Source organism: Nannospalax galili, unplaced genomic scaffold, assembly GCF_000622305.1.
Source record: "Nannospalax galili isolate Female #2095 unplaced genomic scaffold, S.galili_v1.0 scaffold364, whole genome shotgun sequence".
NCBI lineage: Eukaryota > Metazoa > Chordata > Mammalia > Rodentia > Spalacidae > Nannospalax > Nannospalax galili.
In genome coordinates, this window is record NW_008352752.1 from 2,080,127 (window position 1) to 2,093,313 (window position 13,187).

The 13,187-nt window shown below is 37.5% G+C and overlaps 1 protein-coding gene across 7 annotated transcripts in view; it reads left to right on the forward strand.

Annotated features, from left to right (window-relative positions):
• Tbc1d5 (TBC1 domain family member 5) overlaps positions 1-13,187 on the forward strand; it is a 545,935-nt gene that overhangs the window by 28,036 nt on the left and 504,712 nt on the right. For 6 of the 7 annotated variants that reach the window (XM_029554511.1, XM_017802415.2, XM_029554510.1 and 3 more), the window contains one exon: positions 12,747-12,808. The exons of the other annotated variant lie outside the window; for it this stretch is intronic. The gene's annotated coding sequence lies outside the window, so the exon portion shown is untranslated. The remainder of the gene's footprint in view (positions 1-12,746; positions 12,809-13,187) is intronic. 7 annotated transcript variants of the gene reach the window in all.

Here is a 13,187-nt window from a genome sequence, read left to right on the forward strand (position 1 = left end):
TTGGAGGTATGATGTCATAATTTGTTTTAATAGGTAGATTTTGAATTTTGAATTTACATTTAATTTCTGTCAGAAGTCTGAGCAAGGTTTTTAAAAGAACTGCATTTGAAAGTAAAAGAATCTGTTGTTTGGAGTATTTGACAGATACAATAGACTGAAATATTTTGTAGTGCACCTCACATTGAAAAGAATAGGGTAATGGAAATTGAAATCCTGTAATAATATAGTAATATAATTGAAAATATATTCAGTCCTTGCTAATATACAATTACCATTTTTCTGTGTATGTGTATTTGTGTATCCATATATGTAAGTGCAGGTGTACACATGGCACATCATGTGTGTAGTGGTCACAAGACAACCTCAGGTGTAGGTCTTTGTTGAGATAGCTATCCAAGTACTTAATTAAAACATAATTTGCCCGTAACTTTTAAATCTGTGTCATAATAGTATCCCTGTATCTTCTTTGCTGTGTATGCCAGCTCTGCATAAGCAAGCTTCTGGGGAGTCTGTCTTTGTCTCCCGTCTTCATGTTGGAGTGCCGGGATTACAGACACTGGAGCTACATGCTTGGCTTTCAGATTCATTCTGAGGATTTGAACTCAGGTCCTCATGCTTACACGGCAAGTACTTGTATCTATGGAGTAGTCTCCCAGCCCCATGTAATTTTTTATTTTATAAAGTGACACATTAAAAATCTCTGATTTAATAAGAAAGCATAATTTTTGTAGTAGGGAGGCTATTTCTACTATGAGAGGAAATCTTTAGAACTTGAAAGATGGTTTCTGATAACTTGTATTACTAAGTCTGCTTATCCCTGTCTTGTTTCTCTAGAGTGCATTCAGCCCCTAGTTCTTAGTTTACAAAAACAAAAAACAAAACAAAAAAAAAAAACAGAAAGAACATCCTAGCCTGTGTTTTTGTTAGAGTAACTATAATGGATACCATCTGTAAACTGGTAGTTACATAGTTTCATAGATTACATTTAACTGATCCTTTTCAAACCTTCTGTCTGTATCTTTAATTATTCTGGAAAAACTTAAAATTATTACCTAGATGAATATTGTATATATTTTCTTTTCTATTTTATATTCTTTAATATTATTGACATATTTATATTTAAGACCAGTGTGGTATCCAAGCTAATGGACAAACTGATTTGATCGTGTGTGGTAAATTAAAGACAAACTCACAGTAAGCATCTAGAAGCTTTTATAGCAACTCAACATTGCATGACATCTTAGCATATGATTATGAAGAATTCACTTTTGCTGTATTTTACAAGTGTTTCCTAGTGTGTTGATAATGTAAGAAACTGATCATTTGTCAAAGGTAGCTTCTATTCTTTTTATCTCTCACTTGTTCCTACATTGTTTTCTTTCCTCTTGATTGCATTTTAGATAAATATAAAAAAAGTTTATTCTTTTTTGTTTTAAATAATTGATTTGTACTACTCTGCTGTTTACCTTTACATTGAATTATAAGTTTTACATTATTTATTTGTTTTATACCTATGTACAGTTGTGCTGGATAGCTTCAATCATCAACTTGATTCACCTGGTTAGAGGGAACCTCAATTGAGGAATGTTCTCCATTGGATTGGCCTGTGGCCATGTCTCTGGGGCATTTTCTTGACTGTTGAGTGATGTGGAAGCACTGTGGGTGGTGCCACCTCTGGGCAGGTGGGCCTGTGTTGTCTTAAGAAAGCAGCCTGAGCACAGGCCATGGGGAGCAAGCCAGTAAGCACTGTTCCTCCATGGTCTGTGTTCCAGGTTCCTGCCCTGAGTTCCTGCCTTGGCTTCCCTTAATGATGGACTGTGCTGTAAGCAAAATAAACTCTTTCTTCCCCATGTTGGTTTTGATCAGTGTTTTTTATCACAGCAATTGAAAGCAGACTAGAACAGTAAATATGTAGCCTTTTTGTTGCTTAAAACATTTTTATTAAATAATCTTTACAAAAATTATAGGATCTCTAATTCTGCTGTCTTTTCTTTATGTTGGTTCTCATTGACTGTATATGGTATACATGCATACACATACATGAGGTATACATAATATATTCTGGAGTAGTGTTTATTTTTGTTTATTTATTTGGAAAAGCACTAGATACTTTGAGGGTATTTTTATATCTTTCACAGAGAACTTGCCTATATTCTTTGTTCACTTGCTGGTCTGGCAGTTTAAGAGTGCTTTAAATGACATCTTAGGAGGTTTACTAGCTTGTACACATGTGAATTTATTATGAGAACTTTTGGGAAGGGTTTTTTTTTTGTGATTACATTCCAGGAGAATTATTACAATCTCAAAATTATAAAATGAATTGTTGGTTACTAGGCTTTAGGAGTATTGGGAATGGTGAGGGGTAGGTGTGACTGTAAAGGGGGTAGTAGCAAGGAGATGTCTGTGTTGTTTTCTTGTTGTTAACATTAGAGTATAATATTTTGGGGTACCAACTTTATATATGTATATATTTTTTATCCTTTTGATAGACTATTTAGGTCTTGTCTCCTGAGCTTTGTGCAGTCATACAATGTAAGTTAAGTTTCACCAACGTTAAGGATATACCCTCAGGATGAAAGCTGATTTCTGAGTTTGCTTATTGTTTAAAGTTTCTGCTTCATTTGTTTGTAGCTTATGTGGGCATCAAACTTTATTGCTACTCAAGTAGCTACTTAAACTATGATTTTCCCATAGCCTTTAAATTTGTATGTTAATAGTATTCCTGTATCTAGTTTTCCTTACACCTGGAAACCAATGTGTCTTTCTGTCTAAAACTTGGTACATATGACTTTGATGTCATAATTGCCAGATAATTTTGTCATGATTTTTCTGTATCTCTTTGGTCTGTCAGATTGTTTGAATAGGCCACCACAATTTATTCCCACTTGTGCTTTCTGACCTTTAACTAGCCATGTTATGATTTGTTAAAGATGTATATTGTAGCCACCAGTTGTTTTGTTCACTTATTTTTAACTTTCCATGGTCATTCTAGCATTTTTAACATTTTGAGCTGAATAATTCATTTGTGTGTATGTGTGTCCTGGGTCTGTCCTGTGTATTTTAAGATTTGTCCCTATGAGATGTAATAGTTCTCATTAACTCGACAACCAACCATTTCTTCAGATATGGCCAGTTGTCTCTTGAGAGCAATATCTCCCTTGGTTGTCCCACTGTTCTTACTCTATTGAGTTTGATCTTAGTTGAGGATTCTTCTCTGACTAACTCTGCCTACTGCAGCATTTCACCTTCTGTATATCTGTAGTATATATTGTCTTGACATATATATGTATAATGTCTTATACATTTACCTTTTATTATTTTTTATGTGGAAATCTCTCTCTGTCTCTGCTTATTTTCCAAGTTCTAGAGGCCTAAAATAGTATATTTCTTTTTTTGTTGCTGTTATTTTGATCAACCTCCTTTACTTTAAGATTTATTCTATTTTTGCCTGGTGTGTTGGCATACTCTAATCCCAGTACTTGGGAGGCAGAGGCAAGCAGATCTCTGTGAATTCAAAGTCAACCTGGTCTACATAATGAGTTCCAAGCAGCAAGGGCTACGTAGTGAGACCCTATCTCAAGAAAATAAAAGTTTTATTTTATCTTTAAAAACATTTTTTAGGCTGGGTGTGGTGGCACATGCCTTTAATCCCAGCACTTGGGAGGCAGAGGCAGGCAGAGGCAGGCAGATCTTTGTGAGTTTGTGGCCAACCTGATTTACATAGCGAATTCCAGGCCAGCTGGGGCTACAGGGAGACCCTATTTCAAAAAGAAAAAAAAAAAGTAATTTTTTGGTGTGTGTGTGTGTGTGCACGTTCATATGTATGTGTGTGCCAGGATGTGTGTATGTTCAGTCATGTGTGTTCAGGGACCTGCAGAGGCCAGAAGAGGGCATTGGATTCCCTGGAGTTGGGGTTATAGGTGTTGTGAGCCACCTGTTGTGGGTCCTGGTAACATAATCTGTGTCTTTTACAAGACTAGCAAGTTCTTTTTTTCATGGAGCCATCTCTCCAACTCTCCTCCTTTTTTGAAATTTTAATTCCATGTACTTTATTAGTAATTTTGAGTATATTATTTTTTTCTTAGTTTTCAATGTTCTTCCACAGAATCATGAGGAGATTGAATCACACTAGAAAATGTGAACTTTAGAACATTCTAAATTATGAGACTCTGTTAATTGTTATTGTGAGACTTTCAGAGGATAGAACTAATACCGACATTACAATTATGTGTGTATCCAGTAATAACTGGAAAATTTAAGACAATGTTAGATGTTTATAAAAATAGAGAAGAGATATAATTTCACTTAAAAAGTCCTTTATGTGAGTAACTAAAAAAGTAGACAGTAAAGTTTTAAAATATTGAAAACTATAGAGGGTAGAAGGGTTTCTAGAAGTATGAAGGACAAATGATTAGTTTCACAGAGTGAGATGAACAGAGTAGTCAGTATGTCTGGGTAAATTATTAGGAGTGACAGATACAGCATCTGGTTAGGAATGACATATGCAAAGCTAACAGTGAAATGTGAATGCTGGGAAGTTAGATGACAGCTGTGTATATACAGGCTGGCTTCTTACTAGCAACTAACAAAGAGTTACTATTACCCCAGTGGTAAAAATAGTGCCCATTTACAGATTGCCCACCTCATTTTCTTTCTCTTTTTCAAATCAGTAATACCAAATATTAAGCTTATCTCTGTCTAACCATCTTTAGAGGATGTCCGATTGCTTCCTGATCTAGGCCAAAATAATGAAAAAAAAATCATATTTGTTCATTGTAGAAAGAAAAGAATGAACTCGGTAGAGAAAATGAAATTTAGTTATAGTTTGCAAAACCAGAGGTAAACCACTATTACTGTTTTGTGTAGTATTTTCCCTTTGATTCAGTGTTTCTTGAAGTTTAATGATATATTGTAATATTCTGTAGAATTTGTTAAAAAGATACTTTTGTACCAATTTTGTGTGCCTTAGGGCCTCTCAACAAGTTTTAAAGATACTTGTTCTAAAGAATATTCTTTTGACATACTTGTTTAAATGATCTTAACAATTTCATGATCTTAATTTAAAATAAAAATATGTATATATCTATATTTGTTATGTTTTTGGACATAGGGTCTCATAGCCCAGGCTGGCCTGTTTCTTCCTTCTTAGTGCTGGAATGACAGGTGTGCACCCAGCCAGAAGCATATTTTATGTGTTAATATTTTATTCCTCTGTTTAAACTGTTTTCAGATTAATTATGCATTTAAAAAAAGTATTCTTTTTTTTCAATATTAAAGATTGAACAGAATGCCTTTGGGTGTTCTTAGGGAACACTCTTACTACTGACACATATATATATCTAGCTCCTAAATTTATTTTTGAATTGATGCATGGCATAAATACTGTATATATTAGAGATAATGTGATAGATTTCAGTATGTGCCTCCTATGTTGTGTAATGATCCAATCAAGTAAACATACTTTTCAAGGATGTATTATTTATTTACTTATTTTATATATATATGTATAGTATGTGTGTGTGTATGCATATGCCATGGTGCACATGTGGAAGTCAGAGGACAACTTGCAAGAATCAGTTCTCTTCATCCACCATGTGGTTCCCAGAGAAGTAGTTGAGCTATCTTGTTAGCCCATGTATTACCTTTTTATGTGAAAACTTTCAAACCCTATTAGCTTTTTGAAATGTGGTATATATTCCCTACTGTGCAAAAGCACAGCAGAATTCTTGCTTCTGTTTAACAATAGCTTAGTACCCTTTTATCCATCTTTTTCTATCCTTTTCTTCTTTTTACTCTCCCTAGCCTCTGATAGCCACCACTCTACTCTCTCAAATACCATGAGATCTCAGTATGAGCTGAACATTCCACTTTCTTACTTTCTGTACTAGAACCAGTCATGGCTCTCTGTATTAATCATTAGCTGCCAAAAAAAAGCTTCTCTGATGTGAGATACACTATGGGTATAACGATAATCATACTCCTTCCCCCAAGGCTCAGTCAGCCTAGGTGAAGAGGGGAAGAAAGATTCTAAGAACCAGAGGTAGAAGAGACCCTCAGTGAAGCATTATTTATTGGACATGACAGGGCCATTGCATACATGAATTCACAGTGGCTGTTATTGCGTGCACAATACCTGCACAAGATCAAGCCAGCCAAGATCAAGTATGGATTGAGAAGGAAGGGGCTCATGAAGTCCCACCCCTAGCTGAGACACTATTGACAATTGATGACAGCAGGAGGGTGGGGAGAGAGTGAGTTTCCTTCAGGGATGAGGTTCCCCAGAAGTTACCCACCCATGCTCCAGTAGATGGCCCTGCACTCAGACACACATAGGCACTACTAAGTGGACTCAGTGGGTTTAAAGAAAAATAAAAAGAGAGCATATTAAATTGGGAGGGAGATGGGAAGAGGCTAGGGCGAGGAGTTGGAGGGTTGGGTGGATTTGATCAGAACACATATGTATGTGTGACGTTCGCAATAAAAAAGAGGTATGAGATCTATGGTATTCTCTGTGACTGACTTACTTTACTTAACCTTGTGAGCATCAGTTTTGTCCATGTTACAAACAACAGGATTTCCTTTTTATGCACACATAGTATTTCATTGTGTCTACATACCACATCTTTAAATAAAGTTGGAGAATTTTTTTAACATTTAAATTTTTTTTTTAAATTTAATAACCACATGATTACAAGAAGCATTTCATTACAGCTTCAACATATTCAGTAACACATTCCAGAGCAAGGATACATCTCTTTCAAAGGTGTCTAAATTTTTAGGTTCACAGTTGAATTAATACAGTTATGCAGTATTGAACTTAGTATAAACCCTGTAAAACATAAAATTGAATGAGTTTTTACCCTTTAAAAAAGATCTCCATTTCATTTTAAGATGTTGTTTCCTACATTTTTAATGCTACTAACACTTAGGTGTTTGCACATGTGTCTTTAACTTTTATGTATCTGATTATTACTAGTCACAGTCGGTTACACTCAGATCCTTAGTACCTGAGTATGGATATAAAGTCATCAGGTAGATTTCACTGGTAATGTTTATCACCTCCACTATTTAGCAAGAAGTAAATTTTTCAAAAAATTTTTTAATAACTACATGATTAGAAGAAGCATTTCATTACAGCTTTAACATATTCAGTAACACACTCCAGAGCAAGAGTAACATCTCTTTCACAAGTGGGTGCAAGTTTCTAGGATCACAGTTCAATTAATACAGTTATACAATATTGAACTCAGTATAAGCCCTGTAAGACATAAAATTGAATGAGATTTCATTTTAGAATATATTGTTCCTTGTAGACAGACTCATTGTTTTTGCTACTAACACTGAGATGTTGGAGCTCACACCTGTAATCTGTATGTGTTTGATTATTACTAGTCATAATCGGTTGCACTTGGATCCTTGGTGCCCGTGTATGCCTATAAAGTCATCGGGTAGATTTCAGTGGTAATGTTTATTACCTCTATTAATTAGCATGATGTAAATTTCCATGCTTCCTCCTCAAATATGATACCTTTATTAAAATTTGTTGATTTTGTGTGTGTGTGTGTGTGTGTGTGTGTGTGTGTGTGTATCACACAGAACATTCCAAACCATCTTATTCAGCTATACACCCACTTTCCAGATGGCACCGTCCCATAGCCTCCCTCCCCCCACTAGAGCCCTTATGCTCTGATATCCCTGTTACTGTCTGCTGTGTTGTTGGCACCCCCAGCCATTCCCCACTACTTGTCCATCTGGTGAATCTAGTCAGCCTCTCTAGAGTTCTTTGTTTTAGAAGGTCAGCTGTTCCTCATCTAGCAGCAATCAGTTGTCAATATTCCTTTAGATAAGATTGAGGTCTGCTGTGCATTTTCCCAGTTTTATGCTAGGTTACTATCTGGGAGTCCCTTTGGCCACCTTGGCCAACAACTCAAAAGAAGGTATCTCCTATCTGGCATTGTTGCTTGTTATGTAGCCTGTAACTATACATATGGACTCTTAAAAAATTATATTAGCCCCTTTAATCTTTGGTTATACTTTCCTTTTGTGTGTTTAAGGCCATACAGTTGGCCCAGATAAACCAATTTATTTTTACTCTTAAGGTCGTTTGAGGATCTGTTCCTCAGGGGTCACAGGGTTTGGGAGGCATCCTGGCTCCTTTCTTTTACCAGTTCCACCTATGTGAAGGTAAGTCAAAGGTCCTGCTCGAGCGTGGCTGGCTTTACTTGGAAGCTTGAAAGCTTGGAGGAAATGATTCCTCTGTGTTGACCCTCTTCTTTGTAGACTGGACACTGGTTCAAGTCCATCTTGTGGGGTCTCCTTGGCTTCCTTGATCAAGAGGACAGGTGACCCACCACAATTCCAGGACATTTTGAGGGATGCTCATAGTCCCCTGGAACTAGTTGACCTAGGAGGGCAAGAAGCAAAAACTGTCCTTTATGTCCCTCTGACCAAATTATTATAGGCAAAGTATGTGTGTTAAACATCCAAGAAGGTTAGTTCCACTAGTCTGATACTTTTAATTACTGTGTGTCATGTAGATAAATCTTGGGCAAAGACCAATTGTTTTCAGATAAACCTTACCTAGACATATATTTCTTGATCTGCTATGTATAATTTGTCAGTAGGTTGTTGGAGTAATAGGGTTCTCTCTGGTTTTTAAAACGAGCTAGGCATTATTTATCTCTCGCATTGTCTCACCCCTCCATCATGGTTTCCTCAATTAGGGGGCCCCTTTTTTCCCCCTTTCTCCCTTAATAATACCCTTCTCCTATGGTCCTACCTCTCTTGAGCTCCTTCTTCCTCTTTATCCCCTCGGTTCCTTGTATACCCTTCCCTCACCCCTCCCTTAAACTAACCCAATTTTTATCCATATCTGTTGAAATAAAACCTAGAGTCAGCAACACTTTTGTTTGAGGGGGTTGCCTTTGTAGCCCAGGTTGGCCTTGAACTCTAAGGAAGTCTCCTGCCTCAGCTTCCTGAGTTCTGGGCTGACAGACATCCCACTGAGCCCCCAAACACTTCTAATGAGATCCTGGACAGTGTTTTGAGGCCATCTCAACTGCTACTGTGGAAAATGACTTTTGTATGTAAATGAGTGTGACTTTGTGCCAATAAAACTTTATTTACAAAAACAATCCAAGGGCAGGTTTCCCTGGTGGGAGACAGCCTGCCAGCCCCAAGGTATGGAATTGATAGGGGTAGTGGTCCAATCACAGCACAGCAGGTAGGATACCTTATTAGCATAACATGTTTAGTGTCCTATCACAGTACAGCAAGTAGGATACCTTACCAGCATAACAGACTTAACGTCCTATCACAGAATAATGGGTAGGATGCCTCATTAGCATACTGGGTTTCAGATTTCAGAGCCTGGATTCCTGGAAACCAGGTGACCCTGACTGTTGCAATATCTAAGTGTTGCAATTTTGGAAGTCCAAGGGTGGTGATTAGGGAGTGGCGAGCTCTAGGCATCAGTCTCATGATCTTTCAATGGGCGCAAATGTCATAAGGCATTCCTTGTGGCTCCAAGGGTCGGGCTGTTGCCTCAGGCCTGCTGTATGGCTGTCAATAAGACTTTCACCCTAGGCTCAAGTCTGTCTCCCACTCATATTTCCCTTATTAAGGCCTCTTTCCTACTGTTCTTCTCTTTCAGGTTCTTTCTTTCCTTTACTTCCCTGTTTCCATTATCCTGGTTCCTGTAGTTATGTCTTGATACATACTTATCAGGGTTTGGTTCTAGGATCCACATATGAGGGAGAACATATGTCGATTTTTTTTCTGTGTCGCTGTTACTTCACTTAGTATAACAGTTTCTAATTCCATCCATTTACCTGAAAATTTCATGATTTCATCTTTCTTTACTGTTGAGTAAAACTCCATTGTATAAATGAACCACATTTTCATTATCCACTCATCAATTGAGGGACACTTTGGTTACTTCTATCTCTTAGCTATTCTGAAAAGAGCAGCAAAAGCATGGATGCACAAGTGCCTCTGCAATAGGGTGAGTTCTTTGGGTATATGCCAAGGAGTGGTATAACTAGATAAAATGGTAGGTTCATTTGTAGGTTTTTTTTTTTTGTTTGTTTGTTTGTTTTTGGTTCTCTGTTTTGATTTTATAATGGAGTGGCCAGATTGCTTTTGTCTTCAGGAGTTCCCACAGCGGCCCAAGTCAGATGAGGATCAGATGCTCTCAGGCTTTCTCCTAAGGCTTTCTCCAGGAAAGATTTTCGCCTCTAGAATTTGAGGGTTGGACTAGCCTGGGAGCCTGGCCCAGGAAAGATGCTGGTCTGGGGCAGCTGGTGGCCATGCCACCCACATATGCAAAGGGAGATGAGGGCGGCAAGTGGCCCTAAGGGCTCCTGGGCCTGCACTGAGGAGCTGGGTTGGTCTGGATGAAAAGGATCAGGAAGGCGAAAGATCAGCCCTAGCATCCAGGAAAGAGGCTGGCGGATTGTCCAGCCCAGGGAAGCAGAGGGAGGTGAGGGCGGGACCAGGCCCAGAGGGCTCCTGGGGACCCCAGAAGGTACTGAGTTGGTGTGGATGCAAAGGATCAGGAAGCAGTAGTGGTTCCCCTTGTGTCTGGGGTGCCAAGACAAGGAACGAGACAGGTCGCAGACTAGGAGGGAAATAGGAGGGTGAATGAGGCTCGGGGAGTCAAGGTACACAGGGCACGATTGACTTACCTTGGAATGAGGCCTGTGGGTCGTGCAAGCCCAGGGAAGCAGAGGGCAGAAGTTTGAGAATTTTTAAACCCTCTCTGTCCATTTAGTGCTACTGGTTTGTATAGGTGTAGGCTATTCACTTGTAGCATGGGTAGTCTATCAGGGGCCTTATCTCTGGAGAAAACAGATTCTTCTCCCTCCCCCTCAACCATCAGTTGCCTATAGCTCCTTACCTAGGGGTGTTGAGTCACCCCTCCCCCATCTAATCCATGATGGAATTTTGGCCATACCACATCTTTATCCATTCATTAGTTCCTCCATATGTAAGTTACTTCCATTTCTTTGCTCTGGTGAATACTGAGAACATCAAAGTGTTCTCTGACATACGACTCTTTTCTTTGGGGTGTGTACCTCATAGTGGATTTGCTGGATCATATAGGAGTTCTGTGTTTAATTTTTTGAGAAACCTCTATTCCGGTTTCCATGATGAGTGTACTAATTAATAGTAAAATTCTTGAGTAATACTGACCAAATCCCATTCTATTCTGAGATAATCCTTTTAATTTAAATTGTATTTGGTAGATCAACATTTGTATTTTGATTTTTATTAATTTCAAATGATCCTTTGTATGAAAATCTTTAAAATACTACTTTACTTAAAGGATTTAACCTCCATTTTAGTATGCCCCTTGTAACTTACCAGATACAATTGTAATTTATATGATGCAAGCTGGAATACAGTGTCAGATTTAGAAGGGAATTGGAAGGGACTTAATTCTCCCTTTCTGTGCTTCCTGCTGCTATGTGGCGATAGTGATTGGAATTCCCACAGCATTCTTAGACTATAAGGTGACTTGGAATAAAATCAATAAATATATGGTAGAGAAAAGAAGATGGAAGGAACCTGGACTACAGATGCTTTGAGGTCCCAAATCAGCCTTTGATTAACCGCTTCTGGACATTAAATGGAAGAAATATATTTTTCTCCCCTTTCTTCCATTGTGGGTTTTTTTTTTTTTTTTTCTTCGTTGTTTTGTTTTTGTTTTTTGAGACAGGAGAGAGTCACACTCTGTAGCTCCAGTTGGCCTGGAGGCCTGGAACTCCCTAACATAGACCTGGATCTCTCAGAGAGCCCCATCTTCTCAGTGCTAGGATTAAAGTCGTGCAGTACCAGGTGTGCCTGACTTGACTAGTTAAAGGCCAATTTTTAAATATAACTGTTACCGTTCTCATTTGAACAATTTTTGATAGAAGAGTTTTAAAAACATTTTTATGACTATACTTAACTGTTTAGTACTTATTCTAAGACAGCTTATGACTTTACTGTTTACTAAATGAAGAATATATCAAAGAAGACAATTTTGGGGCTGGAGAGATGGCTCAGTGGTTAAGAGCACTGGCTGTTCTTGTAGAGGACTTGGGTTTGATTACTAGTACCCACATGGTGGCTAACAACAATCCTTGACTCCAGTTCAGAGGGTCTGACACCCTCTTCTGACCTCTGGCTGGCATTGCATGACACAGGTACACTTACATTCATGTAGGCAGTATACTCATACACATAAAATAGAAACAGTAAAATTAAAAATTAAAAAGGGTGATAATTTTTAGGCAGTTTCAGGTTTACAGACATACTGAGAAAATTTCAAGGCTTCTGTATTTTTTGGGATAGATTAAAAACGTCAGATAAATGTTAAGTGAAGACTAATTTATAACTCAGTTGTGATTTTCTCCTTTATGGTATGTTAAGTAGATCGTGGCTAAATTCTATTTTTAATAGTTAAGTGATCTCATTGTATTCTTTCAAGGACTTTGAGCTTCTCAAATTGAAGGAAGTATTAGATATTAGCCAATCACTTTGTCTTTGTAAGTTTTTGTCTTCACATTTGTGATCTTGAAAATTGTTACAACTCAGGTATCATGCTCCATCAGACAAAACTGGACTTTGAGGTTCTGAAACTTGACACGGTTTAAAACTGATGCTTTCCACTTATTATTGTTTGGACTTATAAAACTTTGTTCGTCTATGAATAAAATGATATCTGTAATAATTAAGGTTATTCTTATGTTGTACCTCTGCAGAAAATTTTAATGGCTTGGTGAAGATAGGAAAACTGTCAAGAAGGTTGAAGGAGTATCATATTGTAAGTATCTCTTTGAAAAAAAGTGTAAGTTAAGACTATTTCATGTCCATTTGTTTGGGAAAATAAGTTAAAGAAATGCCCAAAATATAGAGGTAGATATATTATAAATCGTGTTAATAATTTATGAGAACTAATCCTATGTTGCTCTTTCAAAATTGAAAATGAGTTCTTATGTATTCAGACGGGGATTTTTGCAATAGCATTGAAAAATATTTCTAATTCTAACAAGGATTGATATAGTTTAGGTGCATTTGCTTATTTAAAACTATCAGAATCCAGAAAATCATTGTAGTTTTATAGGTTGTGATTTGTTTGGGTGGCTTTGATAAGCATGTTTGTTATCTCTGAACCGTATTCTAGTCATATGATTAGCTGGACA